Raw genomic sequence first — 17,214 nt, forward strand, 5'->3', positions numbered from 1 at the left:
ATAGTTCTTCAGAGAACTAAAATTATAAGTGAGCTAGATAGGTTACTTCCTCACAAATCATTGTATATAATACTAAGACCTAAGGCATGGTATTGTTATGAAGTCGTAGTGTTTCCTTATTAAGACCATTAAAACATAGATTTTTGTTATTGGTAATACTTATATCTTGAAATTAGTTAAGTTTTTCATCCTGACAAAATTATTATAGTAGCATCCTCAAACATATATACTTCCACTAAAAGTTTTAGCTTGTCAACTACTTAAATGACAGTGATGAATGGCTCTTACAACTCATTCTTTATTACATACCTTACCAAAGTGAGTATCAAAAAGGCTGACACTGTCATTGGAAATGTCCTATAAATTTAAAATTATCACATTAAAGTGACACTTGTTAAAGGATTGTAAAATTATCTATAATTGTGCAGTTGACTGAAGAGGAAAGAAAATCCCCCACCTACTTTCTAGTCAGTACACTAAGGAAGAAAGACTGCTCAGAAAATGGTCAAGTTCTATATCCAGAATTACTGCAAAAAGTACTATATTCTTACCTCAAAAGCTTTATCAGAAATAACTAGTAAAAGAAAAGATACCTTCACTATTGTGGAAAAGATTATATGTAATTGGCAGAAAACCAAACTCCTAATTTTTCAAATTTATGAATTTAGAAATTAAACTATTTAAAATTATGAATACATAAAAAAGATTCATTTTATACAATTTTCATTGTAGTATTTTTAGAGATAATGAATGACTTAATGGTTCTAAAGGAATCTTAAGGATTACAATCATAGATTTAAAGCTGGAAGGAACTTCAGAGTTCAATCAGTTTAAATCTGTCATACAGACAAAGAAATTGAAACCCAGAGAGGTCAAATACTCCCAAAACACTAAAGAGCAGAGCTGTGATTCAAGCCCAGGACTTCTGACTCCAAATTCAGCATTTTTTTCCACTAGTCTATGCTGCCTCTCCTTCCTATCAAACTAATAAACAGTTATGATCATTATAATTGCCTATCGATCATTGTTTTTGTTTTTATTGCTATTTACATTGTTAATATATTGTTTTCTGTCTTATGCTTACTTTGCTACTTCATACATACATTTCTATGCTTTTCTAATTTTTTAAATTTTCATTGTTTTCTAACAGCAATATTATTTCAATACATCCTCGTACCACAGTTTATTTATACATTCCCCAATAAAACATATCTCCTTTGTTTCCAGTTCTTTGCAACCATAATGAGTGCTCTCTGGAATATACTGCTATAGAGAGGATCCTTCTTTCTGTCTTTGATTTTGGGGGGAGTACATATCTAAAAATTGGAATTCTGAGTCAAGGGATGTGTATGTTTTAGTGACTTTCTTAGCATAATTCTAAGTTGCTTTCTAGAATTGGAAAACCAATTCACAGTTCCATGTACAGGTTATCAGCATAACTGTCTTTTTACAATGCCTCCAATATTGTCTGTTTCCATGTTTGTCATCTTTGACAGTTTGCTGAGTGTGAGGTGAAACCTTAGAGTTCTTTTAATTTTCATTTCTATTATTATCATGAATTTTAACAATTAAATTATTAACAATATATGTATATGTATGTGTATATATGTATATAGATATGTCTTCTTGTGAGAGTTATTTGTTCATATCCTTTGACCTCTTTCCCTTTGGGAAATGGCACCTGGTCTTATATATTTGTGTTAGTTCCCACTCCATTTTGAATATTAGAGCCTTATCAGAGACATTTATTGCAAAAATTTTGTTCCCCTAGTTGATAGCTTCTTTTATTATCCTACTTGCATTGATTCTGTTCACGCAAAAACTTTTCAATTTAATGTCATCAAAATTATCTTTTTTTCTTTTGGCATAGTCATTATTATGTTTTAGTCAAAAACTATCCCACACCCCAACAAGCCATAGTTGTAAAAGTTATTTTCTGTTGTTGCTTGTTTATTTTTTATGATTCATTTTGAGCTTATTGTGATACCTGATATGAGATACTGATTGAAATCTAATTTCTGTTAAACTATTGCTTTGTTTTACTAGACGTTTTCATTAAGTAGGGAGTCTTACTAATTAATTTATATTCTTGGATTTATTGAATATTTTGCCCTAATTTGTTCTTAGGTAATATGGCCCATTGATCTATTTTTCTTTTTTTAGCTAGTATCAAATAGTTTTGATGACAATTTCTTTATACTGTAGTGAAAATTGAGAGCTGGAAGTGTTGTTCTCCTTCCATTTCTGCTCCCCCCCATTATTTCTCCTGATATTCTACATAAATTTTTCTCCAAAAGAATTTTATTATTATTTTATCTTAGCTCTAGTCTAGATTGTATACCCTTTCATAGTTTGATATAGCGTCTTATCTGTAAATTTAGGTAGCACCATTTTTATTATATTGACAACTTGACAAAGAACAATTGATATCCTTCAGATTGTCCTTATTTTTCTTTAGTGTTTCACAATTATATATCTATAAATCTTGAGGACACCATAGGAGATTAATTCCTAGACATTTTATACATCTTGTAATTTTTGTTTTAATGGGGCTTCAATTTCTATTATTTCTTTTTTGTTTTGTTATTGTTATATAGGAATGCTGGAGATTTTCATGAAATTATTTTGTATCCTGCTAATTTCCTGAATATGTTAATTTTCTCAATTAGTAACCTCACTTATTTTCTATGTTTTTTTTCTAATAACCATCGTATGACTAGAAAATTGAGATATGTTTATCTCCTCTGCCAGTTTTTATCTTTTGACTAGCACTAGCCCTTCTGTCAAATAATACTGTAGAAAGATTGCAACATTGTATCAGTGTCTTCTTCATAATTATACCTACTTTATCTTGCTTCTATTGTTTGGGATATTTAGCCCATTCCCCTTTCTTTCTGGAGGAATGCCTTCCTTAAGTGTCTCCCCTTTATTGTACATACACTTTTTCAGATGAAGATCAGGCTCAGGTTTACGGGATATATTTATAAATGTGACAGCTTGTGTTCCTTTGTTTCTTTTGGATTATACAATTCCATTTCTCCTGTATTTTCTCATGAATACAAAATAATCTTGTGTTATTCCTGTTGTCTTTTCTTCACTTTGAAAGGTTCCCACCCCTAAATTGCAAAATTTCATTGTTTGTGAAATTAAATAAAACTATTTTATGTGTTGGTGTTTTAAGAGCAGGGTAAATTTATGTCAGTGTTCAGTGTATTCCCATGATCAATGCTTTATTATCTCCATTAAAGATCTGGTTTATTTTCTTGTTTTTTTAGGTAATCCAATGTTCACATCATTTACTTATTTATTTATTTATCTATCTCTCCATTTACCTATCTATCAGTTTATTTATTTGGGCTCATGTTGTTAAGGAAAACCACTCACTGTTCCTTGAATTAGCTCTATGTGCCCTATCTTTAAGTCACTTTGACTTGTATAGAATTCATGTGTGCTTTTATTTCATTTAAGAAAACATCCAAATATGCTTTTAGTTCTAGCTCTTCATATCCTGGCATTTCCCCCTCTTTTTGATCTTTGTAGATTTATTTTCTTTCATGTATTTTAACATCTAACTACTCTGGCCTACTTGTTGCTCTTCATAGATGACATTACATATAATGATATGCCTTTCCCCTTGCTGTCCATGCAGGGGAAATTCTTTGTCCACTCCTCTGACTTTTAGTGTCCCTGTTTTCCTTTAAGATTCAGTTCAAAGCTCACTTTCTATGGGAGATATTTCTTAGTCCTTCTCTTCCCTCCAGCTGCAAGTGCCTTCCGTTCTCATGTTACCATCCATCTCCTCTGTATCTCTTGTATGTACCTAATTATTTACATGTTTATCCACCATTAGAAAGTGAATACCTTGAGGGCAGGTGTTCTTTTTGCTTTTCTCCATATCACCAGTTGTTAGCATGGTATTTGACACATAGTAAGCGTTAAACAAATGTTTGTGATGACAGACTGACTCAAGGGATTCTCTAATATGTATTTGATGTTTCTACTCTACTATTTGTATTTTAAAATTCTATATTTAAAATACTAAATTCATTCATAATTTCTTATTTTACCAATTAGTCAACAAGTCTTTATTATCAGGTACTGGGGTAGGCCCTAGGGATACAAGGAAAAAAAATGAAAACAATGTCTGACCTTATGGAGTTAACATTCTTAAAGTAGAAATTACATGTGTATACCTCAGTACAAACAAAATACTATGAAAAGAAAGCGAAGAAGGTCAATTGGGTTGAGTTATAGAGTGCATGAAGAAGAATAAAATATAATGAACCAGAAAGTTAGACTGGAGGTGTTTGGGGTGTGGTGACTTGATTTGATCTGTAGGAAGAACACGTCAGGGGCTACACAAAGGATGGATCAGAGTGGAGAGACTCATGGCAGGAAAATTAATTAGGTGGCTATTTCAATAGTACTGGCAAGTGATGAGAACTCAAACTAATGCAGTATGTGTGACTGGAAAGGAGGGAATCTTTACAATATGGAGATAGAAGTGAGGATCTTTTGCAATTGAGAAGATATATGGGGTGAGTAAAAGTACGTAGTAGTGGATGGTATGGATGGCACCAGTATTATGAACCAGAGTGACTAGAAGGGTATTTGAACCCTACAGAAATAGGAAAATTTAGAAGACAAGTTATTTTTGGAAGAAAGCTATGTATCAGCAATGCCATATTCACAATGACTATGGAGATTACAGATATGCTGATATAATTATCCATCACAAAATACATCATGCTTGTCATATAAGGGAATAAGCTGGAAAATTTATTAAGATACAAAAAGACTGAGTCCCAAAACCAGAAAGTGAAAGCCATCAGAGTAGTTATGACATTGGCACAGGTAGATAAAGTAGAAAGCACCCACATTTTCAAGCCTTTAAAACAAAACAGGCTACCTCAGGCAAAGGTCCTCCTCTCCCCACGCACAGCAACCACCCAGCGTCCTGGAAGCGTGCTCCCAGCAGCTGCGGCCCCTGGCAGTCCTCAGCAGGAGTCCTTAGCAGAAAGTCCTTAGCAGTCCTAACTCAAAAAGGGCTTCACGCTGCTACTGCCTCTGCTGTTGCCGCCGCCGTCGCCACCACCGCCAGCCACCGCAGGAACGCTAGCTTGGCTTTCGCTTTCTCTGGCTTTCGCTTTCTCTTGCTCCGCCCCTTCCTGCTACGTCAGCACGTCCAATGGGGCATGGAAGATCTTTAAATCCCATAACCCTTACAAGCTATTGAGTCTATTCTAGACATACTGATTTTGAGATAGCCTGTAGAACATTAAATAGTTTGAAATGTCCAATAGGCAGTTAGTGATAAGGGACTCAAGCTCAGGAGACAGAATGTGGCTAGAGAGAAAGACCTGGTGTTCATCCATATCAAGATGGTAGCTGATAATGTCACCAGTCAGCCTAGCCAAGAATCATTTACTAAATATTTATTAAATGTAAGGCACTGGGCTAAACTGCAGATACAAATTAAGGCAAGAATAGTCCTTGCCCTCAAGGATATCTTATATTCTGATTGGAGAGACAACATGCAAACAACTATCTACTGGCAAGATAGGTGCAGGATAAATTGGAGGTAATCTCAGAGACAAGGATCCAGCATTAAGGGGCTCTGGGATATAGTAGGTGATTTTTAATTTGAGGCTTTAAGGAATCCAGGAGAAGGAGATGAAGAGGGAGAGAATTTTAAGTTGGTGAATATGTAGTTTCTTACTGAAGGAGAGAGCATATAGAAAAAAAAGAAGAGGACCCAGGACAGAGCCTTGGAGGATACATTGTTAAGGGGTGAGATGAATGAAAATCCCAAAAGACAGAGTTTCTGGGTAACTAATAACCAATATTTAATTAGGCTAGCTGGTAATCAATAAGTTGTTGGTCAGTGATCTCTCACAGTAACCAAAGACAAAATCGAAGATCACTGAATGTTTGAATACCTTTGGAAAAGTGAGTGCCCCTGACAGGTGGAAATCAATCCTGCTTTTGGTGAACAATTAATAAGGGGGTAGATTTTCAAATGAGGAGATGGGCTGAAAGCTTTCAGCTCCTTCTGCTGAGAGTGTGGCTTGATCATGAGATTCAGCCACCTCCAGCAATCTGGACAAAGGGATCCTATTCTACCCAGACCACGCTTCTTGGTTTTCTCCTTCATAAGGTGTGTTACCCTAAACCCCAGTGGAGGGGGAAATGAAAATTATTTCTGAAGGATAAAAATTCACCTAGGTCAGATTATGTTTATGTTTTAATCAGAAGTAAACTCTCCTAATTGGGTGGGTTTCTGCCTAAGATTGAAAATCATGTTCCTGGAGGATTTGGGCAATCTCACTTATGAGCAATGTCCTTTAGAGACTGATTGGCTGGTTTACAGATGTTGGTCCCGAATGAGGAAGTAACGGGAAAAAAAAACCTCAGTCCTAATAATTGGTTACTGTTAATTAAAAAAAAAAACATAATAATCAGTTCTTTCAGGGGCATGATTTGAAGGATAATCTAGCAACAGGATAATCTAGTTTAGGATTGATCAGAAAAGTAGGAAAACTGAGAAGGAGTAGTATCCTAAAAACCTAGAGAGGAAAGAGTATCCAAGAGGAAAAGTATTCAGTAGCATCAAATAAATCAAAGAAGTTGAGACATGTTCAGTCTCATTTTTAGAGTCACTAGAGTTTTGGCAGAGTCACTATATGGGGTGAGCTCTATAGTCTGATTCTGAATCAGAAGTCTTTGAATTTACCTGTGCCTGGCAGCATTGGGTTATGGGCTATGGTGTCCTGGTATATGTTTAACAACTGGTTCTCCAGGGGAAAGATGTATTTATAACACATTTAGTTTAATCTGAATTATTAACTTTTTCTCTATCACTTTCTTAAGTCTATATAATCAACAGAACCAATAAAATCAAGACTTCAGAGCTGTAAATGTTCACACTGAAAATTTAACAACTGGCTCTCTGAATAGGTATTCATAGACTACAGTGCACTCATGGGTGTGGGAGTCTGTTGGGGGGTCTGTTTACTGAATTAGAGCATGAACTATTAATAGTCCTTGGTGTTAATTCATGAAATTTTTTCTATGTCAGCCATTCTTTCTTTTTCTCTTTTGGATTCTACTATAATTACTCTATAATTACCCTGCCTTTTGAAATTCTGGGCTTGGAGAAGTTCATTAAAAGCAACTGTTTGTCTACCTTTCTGGTCATTTGACATTTCTGATTTCTTTTATATTTCTTTTGCGTTTGTGAATTTGTTGATTTTCTGGGCTTTTTAAAGAATTCACACTCAGTTTATTAATCTACTCTTTTTTTCTATTTTGTTAATTTATGTTTTCAGAGATGTAATTTTCTTCTGAGGACCTCTTTAGCTGCATCCCCCAAATTTTGGTATGTTGTCTCATTGTTATCACTCTCTTTTACATAGTTATTAGTTGTTTTCATTTGTTTTTGATCCACTGATTATTCAGTTTGTCATTATGCTGTCTACATTTCATCTTTATCATTTGCTTGTATTCCCCATATTAATTTTTATTACATGAAGATCTAAAATCACGTTTTTAATATTTCTAACATTTTACATTTATTTTTCATTTCTCTGTGTCTTAGTATAATGGTCTGTTTTTCTTAAGGTATTGTGTGATGTTAAGAAAACATATCTATTCTTTAATGTTTGCATTCAGAATATGCCACAGATATTTCAGACCTAATATTTTCAACTATTTTCTGTAAATTCTGTGTTTTCATTTTTATCATTTTCAGCTTTATGCATTTCTGAGAGAGGAGCATTAATATAATCTAAAATCAGTTGCTGTAGGGTTGCTGGTTTTTTTTGCAATTTGGTTGGCTTTTTTTCTCATAAATTTAGATGATATGTGATTTGGCATATACATATACATACATATATTAATAATGATAATTTTACTACCTATGATATCGTTAAGCATTATGTAGTCTTCTTGTTTCTCTAACTTAGTACTGTGAATTTTCATGTTGGCTTGGCAGATAGCATATTTGTAACTCATCCATTTTTAGAATCACCTGTTGCCTAATAGATTTTGATACAAATTCTCATTTTCATTCTCCATGTTCTTTGGGGATTATATGTGTTTCTTATGAGCAGAAAATTGTTGAATTTAATTTTCTTTTTCATTCTCTTTCATTTAATTGGATGGTTTAAATCATTCATATTAGTTATGATTGTTAGGTTTGTATTTCCCTGATTTTATTTATTTTGTGTCAGTTTTTCCATCTTCCTTTTTCAAATCCAAGTAAAGCACTTAACATTTATCCCTGTTAAATTAAATTTTATCAAATTTAGGTTAATGGTTTTGCCTATAAAGATTAGTTTAGATCCTATTATCTAACATTTTAGCTATTCCCTCTAACTTCATTTAATCTACACATCTGATAAGGAGGCCATCTGTGCCTTTATACAATTCATTTATATTAATGTATAATAGAGATTACTTTCAAGAACTGGCCCCCTAATTTGGAGATATCCTTCCATATTTCAATCAATCTACTGATGGCTATATTTTGAGGTCTTTGACCGAGTACTCTTCCACCTTCTACCTTCCTGTGCCTTCCCCTCCTATGCAAGTCAGTTGGACGAGTTGAGGCCTGCTGTTTTTTGCTCCAGAATCATGGAGGGAGGGCAAGGGCAGTGTGTGCTACCAGTGGCACAGACACAACAGTAATACCATAGGACAATCCAATGGATCATGTTGCAAGACTTTCCATAGAATGGTGGTTAGTTGGGGGATGAGGAGAGGAGAAATGCTGGGTGAGTGCTTTGGGGATTGACATTCTGTACTCTTGATTCATAAAGTTGATGCATTGTTAGGCTTCTTGGTGTCTTGGCCTGTAGAGATACTTGCAATTACTCAGCCTCTGGTCCATAATTACTTTTGGAGCATTTTTTGAGAGGTAGAAATTATTTTAAAAATTTTTTTCATTTAATAAGCATTTTTTTCTTACCTTTCCACCTCCCTTGAAAAAAAGAAGGGGAAAAAAAAAAACTTGTAACAAGTATGCATATTCTAACCAACAAATTCTTGTATAGGCCAGGGCTAAAAATACATGTTCTAGTCTACATATTTTGTCTGTCATCTCTCTCTCATAGGAGGTAGATAGCATGCTTCATTATCAGTCCTCTAGAATCATGGTTAATAATTGCATTGATCAAAATTCTCAAGTTTTTCAGAGGTGTTTATAATTAAAATGCTGTTGTAGTATAAATTGTTTTCCTGCCTCTATTTACTTCATTTTGCATCATTTTATACAAGTCTTTCTGTCTTTCTCTGAAGCCATCCCCTTCGTCCTTTTTGTATAGCACAGCAGTATTTCATGACATTCATATACCATAATTAGTAGAGTCATTTTCCAATTGATAGCACATCTAAATTTCCAATTCTTTGCCACCACCACCATATATACACTCAAAGACTTGTTATATATATTTTTATACAAATGGGACCTTCTTTTTTGATACCTTTGGGGTATATGTCTGGACCACTAGGTCTTTATATATGTGTATGTGTGTGTATGTGTGTGTGTATACACATATATATTTTTTAAAACAATTTTGTATTTATTTATATGTGCACATGTGTTTTTCTTCTAATAAAAATTAAATTCCTTAAGGGCAAGGGGAATTTTGTTGTTGATGTACCTTCAATAATTAGAATATTACCTGACATGAGATGAGCGAGGACTAGACCTTTGATTTCATTAGCATATAGGGTTTTGGCCATGAGGAAATTCCTTCTACTAATGCCAATTTCTCTACAATTTATAGTCCCAGAGAGCTGCCTGAGACACTGTGTGGTTCAGCAACTTGCCCAGATTCCCACAGCTACTATCACAGGTAGAATTTGAAGCCAGGTCTTCCTGACTTCAGGTTAGGCTCTCTCTCCACATCACTGCACTGCCTCTTACCTGACTTTTAGTCACTGTTTAACATCACATGTTCAATTACACTTCATTGGAGGGGAATCTACCAAATGCACTAGAGTTCTTCGTGCTCTAAGATTATATGGGTTTCAGTGTAGTACTTAGATTATAGTCTGATTTCCCCCACTGTTCTGTCTAATCTACCCACCTTGTTGTTTTTATCCTTTATCATATCTTTTATACCCTTTCTATCATGTAAACCATACTTGTTTTACTTTCTTGCCAACTTAGAGGGTTATAGAATTAGAGCCAGAAGGGAACTCAGAGGCCACCTAGCCCATCACCTTTATTTTACCAGTTGGAAAATTAAAGGGCTGGAAAGTTAAGTGAGTAACCTGAAATTACCCACATATGTGACTTAGGCAAGATTTTAAGGAAAGTCCTCTGACTCTAAAGCCAATGTTCTTTCTACTGTATCCATTATACATCTTTCCATTGTCTTTTGAGCCATCTACAATTTTGATTATTCTAAGTTTTGTTTTGTTTCATGATACATTGCCTCATGTAGCTAGGAATTTGTGGAACTAGCATGAAATCATTGAAAGTACTCTGCAGTCTTAAAAATGCAAACTATCTCATTACCCTTCTACTGAATCCCTAGTCTGTCTCACTGGCCATCTAAAGTACATGGTCTAGAGCTATATAGAAAGGCATCTCTTTAATGCATCAGATTGCAGAGTAGGGGCCAGTCTGCAGTGGTATACATGAATTTTTTTTACTGATAATTCTCTTTCTCTCCCATTCTTTCTCCCTCTTCCCCTTCCCTCTCATCTTTGACTTCCTTCTACCCTCTCCTTCTTAAAGTAATCTTTTTAAAATAAACTCTCAGGCATTTTCTGACCCCGATTTTCACAACCATATCAAATGCTTACTTTTTGTCTGGTTAAACTAACTATGAATTTCATTTATGATGCTTCTTAGCATTCTTAGGTTGGGTGCAATTAATGCAATGTCACCTGAAAATAGAAATATTTGGAGAGTCAGTAAGCATGCCTTCATTCTATTTAGATGCTATATGAGATAGACTTCCTTGCTCTGGTAAACCTTAGCATTCCTTTTGAGGTGTTTCACCTGATATTGGTCATTTAATCTTATGTGTTTTATTTTTAACATTTAAGCATTAAACAACTTGTTTGATGAGAACCTTTCTTTAGTTTAGCATTTTTTTTGTATTAAATAAGTATATTGTGAATGAAAACTATTAATATTAGGTGTTCCATTGTCAGTCAATCTAAAAATTACTAGAAATGTTACCAAAATTAAAATAATTATTTGTTATGATCACTTCAGATATTTAGTATAATTGTATTCTTTCTTGGAAAGGGGAGAAACAGTTAAAAGTAGTGAGAAGATTGAATTTATACCTAACAAAATTGCTTTTTATTATTGTTCTGATTTTTTTTAGAACTGAAAAAAATGCTTTGGGGAAAATATTTTCTTTTTATTCCAAGTTTTATCATAATTGACAACAGTCTTGTCACTGTGTAATAAGTCATTTTTCTGTCAAACAAAAATAGAGCATGCTTTTCCACTGATAGGCTTTTCTTGGTTATCTTCTTTGGACAAGTTTTTGTAACAGAATTTCTCAATTTGTGTAATATGTTGTCATTCATTTAATAAATGGGCAAAAAATAAATTTTATTGAATCATAGTGACAATGACAGCACATTGGTTTTCCTATTAGATTAATCGATCATAAATATTTATAATGTTGCCTAAAAAGTGCAGTCTAGACATTTTTAGGCTTAGATAATGATAGTCACATACTTTTAACTCATGTCATTCTCCTCATGTATAAAGCCCTCCCTCCTCTTCACCTAAATTTTAACTTTTACCTCCTCTTTCACAATCTGATTTTCAAATATCATTTGGTCCATAAAGTCCTCCCTGTCTATTTTTGCCTGAGAAAAAATGTCTTTTTAAAATTCTTGGAACTTTGCAACTCATTTATCAATTAATCATTCTCTGCCTTGTGATATATATTTCATTGTTTTGAACTGTTGCTTAAATATTTTATTGTTATTAATTTTTCATATTTTTTTATATTTTATCTCTCCAAATAGAATGTAAGCTCTTACATGATATATAAGGTTGTCTTGAACATCTTTATAAGTCCTGCATCTCCTAGCATAGTTAAGTGCCTTAGACTGTGTGGTCAATAGTTATTAGTCTGTTTGATTTAATGCCACAGTAAATGTACGTTTTATGACATCTATATGAATTTGAAGGAAAAACAAAACTATTAGTCTCTATATAGCCACCTTAATGTACCTTGTTGCTTGACTCATAGTAAAATATAGTTACTTCAAAATTAATTTATGTTTCATGAACAACCAGTTAGATTATCTTTGAACCATTAAATATAATAACATATCAACTAAGCAGTTAAAGCATTCCATCTGGAATTTTTTTTAAAGTTGTTTCTTAATACTTAAAGTTGTGTTAAATAATGATGTGTCCTTTGCAAGCGCATTATTTGTACCAAACTACTTCATCTTTTAGGTTGAAAAATGGTCATTCATTGGTTTGAGTTTCCAGTAGGCAGGACTAATTATTATTTTGCAGTCTGTGTGGTTTTACTCTTTCTAAGAATGATTATATGAACATGTTTCCTTTACAAATTGATTTAATAAAAAATTTTGAATATTTTGTTGTGAAAGTTGCTTTTTTTCTTGAAAATATAATAGCAAAGAAAATGCATGAAATTAAATAATGTGAATATGTTTTATGTAACTATTGATATAATTTTATATGTATTATTGTTGCATATCTATAAAGGTAACACTCTTGATGATGATGTTATGGGACAGACTTCAAATGCTTTCCAGGATAGGGTGGTAGGAGAGATCTAGATATATGATTCCATAAATTTAGGCACTATGATTTACCAGTACAGACTGGAATCTCTTCTGTAATTTATAGCATTAAAGATCTTCTTGAGGCCCTGAAATGTTATATGACTTTCCAGAAAGCTAGTATATGACACAGAAAGGAATTGAACCCAGATGTTCTTGATTTGAGACTGGTGCTCTCCTCTCTATGCCAGGCTCAATGCTTCTTTTCGGGGGAGGGATTTGTACTTATTATTCATTTTACATAATCAGTTTCATTGATTTGTGCTTTAATTATTTTCTTTTTAACTCATCTTTTTTTTTTTTAGCTCAACTTGCAACTAAGTGCAGACCTTGATTACCTGAGTACTTACTCAGAACTAGCAGAATTTTACTGTAAGTTTCCAGGAATTCATTGGACCATTGGTGTTAAATGAGATTTCTACAATGATTTGCAGTTTTTTTATACTGTAACTAAAAATCTTGTTCATATAGCAGATGGGAAGTTGCTGTCTGTGCCAAATCATATTGCTATTTTGGAGGGAGGCAATAGTGCTAATGCTAGGACACAATGATCCTGGGCAGTGGTTTTTTTGTTTGTTTTTTAAGATGGGAGAAGATTTGAAAGAGTTTGGTGGGGAATTATCTCAAACACTATTGAAAGAAATTTTAAAATATCTATTGTTGATTAGCAACTTTTATTATTTGTCAGGTCTTTTCTTGGCTTGTTGTAAATAACTCATCTTCCCATAATTCAAGTAATTAAATTTAGATTGCACATTTGTCTTTTCAAATATTTTGACTTATCTTTTTCTTTTTATAGTGGCTTAATTGGTGTGGTCTATATAAATGGACAATAAATTATATACCTTTGTTATAAAGATCAGACAGTGAATAGAACTTGGTATTCATCCCAGACAGAATTATAATTGAATGTATTTGCAAGATTAAAGCACTGAATTTACTTTTTTCTAATTAAAGGCAATTAAAGATTTGCAGACACAAATAAAAGACAATGAATTGAGGAATAAGTGTAGGAGCAAGTCCATTTGCAGGTGAAAAGATATGCCTTTGAAGCAGAACCAGCTGTATTTTCATTGAAAAAACAACAGTTTAGGAAGCTTTTCTGCATGTGCTTGCTTGATAGCATAATGTACTCATAAGCAGCTTATGCAGTATTCAGAAAATAGCTGTGCATTAATTTTTAAAGCAGCAAAGGCAGATGAAGAGCAGCACTGCCACATGATGATAATGAGGGTGGATATTGTAAAGTCTACCGAGGGGAAAAAACAGTGAGCTTCTGCAATGTGAACATTTATAAAACAATCACCAGATATTCACATGATAATGAGCTTGGACCACAGCATCAGCAAAGGGCAGTGGGACAAACTTGTTTCAGGTTAAGGCTGGTAACTTGAAATTCTGAGAGCCAAATGCAGTAGGTAGTCTTAATTCTCAATAAATGACTGTCAGAACAATGGAATTATTAACATTAAAAATTATTTAGCACGTGAGACAAAGTCTATTACATTTATGGGGAAGCTCTTTTCACAAAATACTGTAGCCTTTTCTTACAATATTATAAAGACAATTTGGGGGAAAATAATGTGGGTACAGTACTTTGTTGTTATTCAGTCATTTTATTTACGTACAATTCTTCATGACCCCACTTGGAGTTTTTTATGGTAAAGATCCTGGAGTGGTTTGCCACTTCTCTAGTTCATTAGATAAAAGAGGAAACTGTGGCAAACATAGGTTGATTTGCCCAGGGTTACAGAGCTAGTAACTGTCTGAAGCCAAATTTGAACTCAGGTCTTCCTGACTCTAGGCCCAGAGCCACTTAGTTGCCTTCCACTGCACTGCCTAATTGCCCAAGTACAGTGCTAAGATGGTAAAACATTCCATTACTTTGTGAGAGTGTTCTATACATCTTCTTGATTCTTTGGAAGGATAGTATTCATGCTAATGATGAGTATGTTAACTACACCAAACTATTGGAAGAAGTAAACTAAACTAGAGCAACTTTTTGAGAGAAAATGTAACTAGGATTGACTTAAAAAAAAGAAAGAAAATTCTTTATATAAGATGATGTTCTAAGCCAAAATATTTGATTCTTGGGGTCAATTACTATGTAGATGTCTTTGATTTTCCCCTCTCAAGAGCATCCTTTGTTATGTGAATGCATAAGACTGGAGTTAACTGACCTTCCCCTAAGACTTTTTGGTGCTTAGATAACAAGGCCTTATCCAATTCTGAGCTACTTCCAGGATATGACAGGTTAAGATAATGATAGGAACACTCCAGAATATGACAGACTAAGCTATTGATGAGTACTTGAATCTGTCTGCTTGATCTTTAAAAACCTTGTTCAAAGAATCATTAAATGGAGTTCATGGTTCTTCCTTGAACTACCCACATGATCTGGTCATTTCTTACTCTTAGTGCTGGACACTGAGCAGCCCACGACAAGATGAGAATAACTTTGTAAGAAAAAAGAAAACCAAAGAGATAGACAACAGGTACATTGAATCGTTGTGGTATGATATCTATAGATCAAAGAATTCAGGTGCAATTTGGATATCATTTTATTGGTTTTAAAATATATATTTCCTGTTTTAAAAAATTAAGAATGATTAATTCAGTCAACCATCTCATTCCCAATTAACTAACTTCATGTAATAATTACAACAAGCTGCTGCATCCTCATATCCTCATATCTTGTCTTCTTAAAAAATATCTCACTGGAATCAATCAGAGGTATGAGCTAGGTGTTAGCAAAGCCTATAAATCTTTGTTGATTCAATCAATCAAGGATTTTAGACTAGGTATAAAAAGTCCTTTATCAAGTGAGAAGTCTTGAAAACAAATGGATTAAATAATCTATTCAGATTGGTTGAGGAAATTTGGTCATACCCCTTGCAACTTTTTAAAATGCACTAGCCAGTTTGGAATTGAGCATTGAAGTGTCTGGAAGTTTAGTGGTGGAACTTATTCCAGCTCAGTCTCTGAGAAGAAATAATTGGTTGGGGCATGCAAGGAAGTAGAATGCTTTGTCTTCACCCATATTCTGACTCAGTCAGAGGAGAACATTGTGAAAATTAAAGGAGTGGGGGACTTGGACTTTCATAAACATCCTAACAGTGTTTATTGAATAACAGTGATTGGACAGACCAGATACACCAAGAAAGAGGCGGGTTCTAGACTCCGAAAAGAGTGCAGTAGAAAAGCTCTGCCATTCCAGAGGGGAATTTTAAAAAGAGCCCTGTGAAGTAGCAAAAGGACTTCTAGCAACCAGAAACTATTAATTACCCTTTCCCATATACTCTGTGTACTTCCTCCTGTACTCCATAATGTATACATGGAAAAATGTGTCACATACTCTTAGGAGGAATTTTTTTGTAGCAACTGTTCTTACTCTGTCACCTTTAGTACATACTTCTTTCTAAAAGCTTACTTATTATCTGACTGACTTACCAGTGGGGACTCATGAGCTATAACACTAGAAAAATGCTTCTATCTCCTCAGGATTAGCTTTCAAACCCTGAGGAAATGTAGTAAATGGCCCTCTGAGGACTTGACCTTCTAGGGAGAGTGAGAATTGGAAAAATAGTTTCAGAGCTTGTGCTAAATAATGATATGAAGTGGTTTGTTTTATTTTGATGAACTCTCCATTACATTAATTTTTTTTCTCTATTTATATGTATTAAAGATATTATCAATGATTAAATTTTTAAAATATATAACATGTGAGAGAAGAGACCATCTTTTAATTTGGTAAAGCACCTTTTATGGATTAGAAACCATACTATATCTTATGTCCATGATCTACTTCAAATGTCAGGAATAGTGGAGGGTAGAGTTCCTTTTTCAGGGAATTATTCTATTTTTGAATTAAGAAGTTCAACTCAGTTCAGCAACAGCAAGTTGCCTGTTTAGTCCAGTGATATGACTCTGCTACCGAGAGTGGAAGAGTAGCAAGCTATTTGTGCAAATAGCTAAAAGATAATGAGGTTCCATTTGATAATTATAGTTTTGCTAACTGATATAATGTCTATTAATTTTGCTTTATTATCTTTTAGTTATGTCAGACGCTTTGTGACCCCATGGACTTGTCTATGAGGCCTTCTTTACAAAGATATTGAAATGGTTTGCAATTTCCGTCCCAAGCATGTCCTCTTTTGTAGAGGAGGAACTGAGGCAAATAGGGGTTAAGTGACTTGCCCAAGGTCACATAGTTGTTAGGTGTCTAAAGCTGAATTTAAACTCAGATCTTCCTAACTCCAGATCCAGTGTGTGCTCTATGCACTGTACCACATAGCTGCCCCAGTTACATTGCATGCATGAATGTGTGTATATTATATATGTACATACATATTTTTGTGTGTAGACAGACAGACAGACAGACAGACAGACAGACAGACAGACAGACAGACAGACAGA

The 17,214-nt window shown here is 34.0% G+C and overlaps 1 protein-coding gene across 5 annotated transcripts in view; it reads left to right on the forward strand.

Moving 5' to 3' along the window:
• The window catches only part of TRIQK (triple QxxK/R motif containing), a 150,520-nt gene that overhangs the window by 104,889 nt on the left and 28,417 nt on the right, over positions 1 to 17,214 (forward strand). Inside the window, exon 6 of one of the 5 annotated variants that reach the window (XR_011168080.1) lies at positions 7,329 to 7,378. The exons of the other annotated variants lie outside the window; for them this stretch is intronic. The gene's annotated coding sequence lies outside the window, so the exon portion shown is untranslated. The remainder of the gene's footprint in view (positions 1 to 7,328; positions 7,379 to 17,214) is intronic. 5 annotated transcript variants of the gene reach the window in all.

This window comes from Petaurus breviceps, unplaced genomic scaffold, assembly GCF_028583685.1.
Source record: "Petaurus breviceps papuanus isolate PSGF00001 unplaced genomic scaffold, PetGlider_PUasm1.0 179, whole genome shotgun sequence".
In the NCBI taxonomy this organism is placed as follows: Eukaryota; Metazoa; Chordata; class Mammalia; order Diprotodontia; family Petauridae; genus Petaurus; species Petaurus breviceps.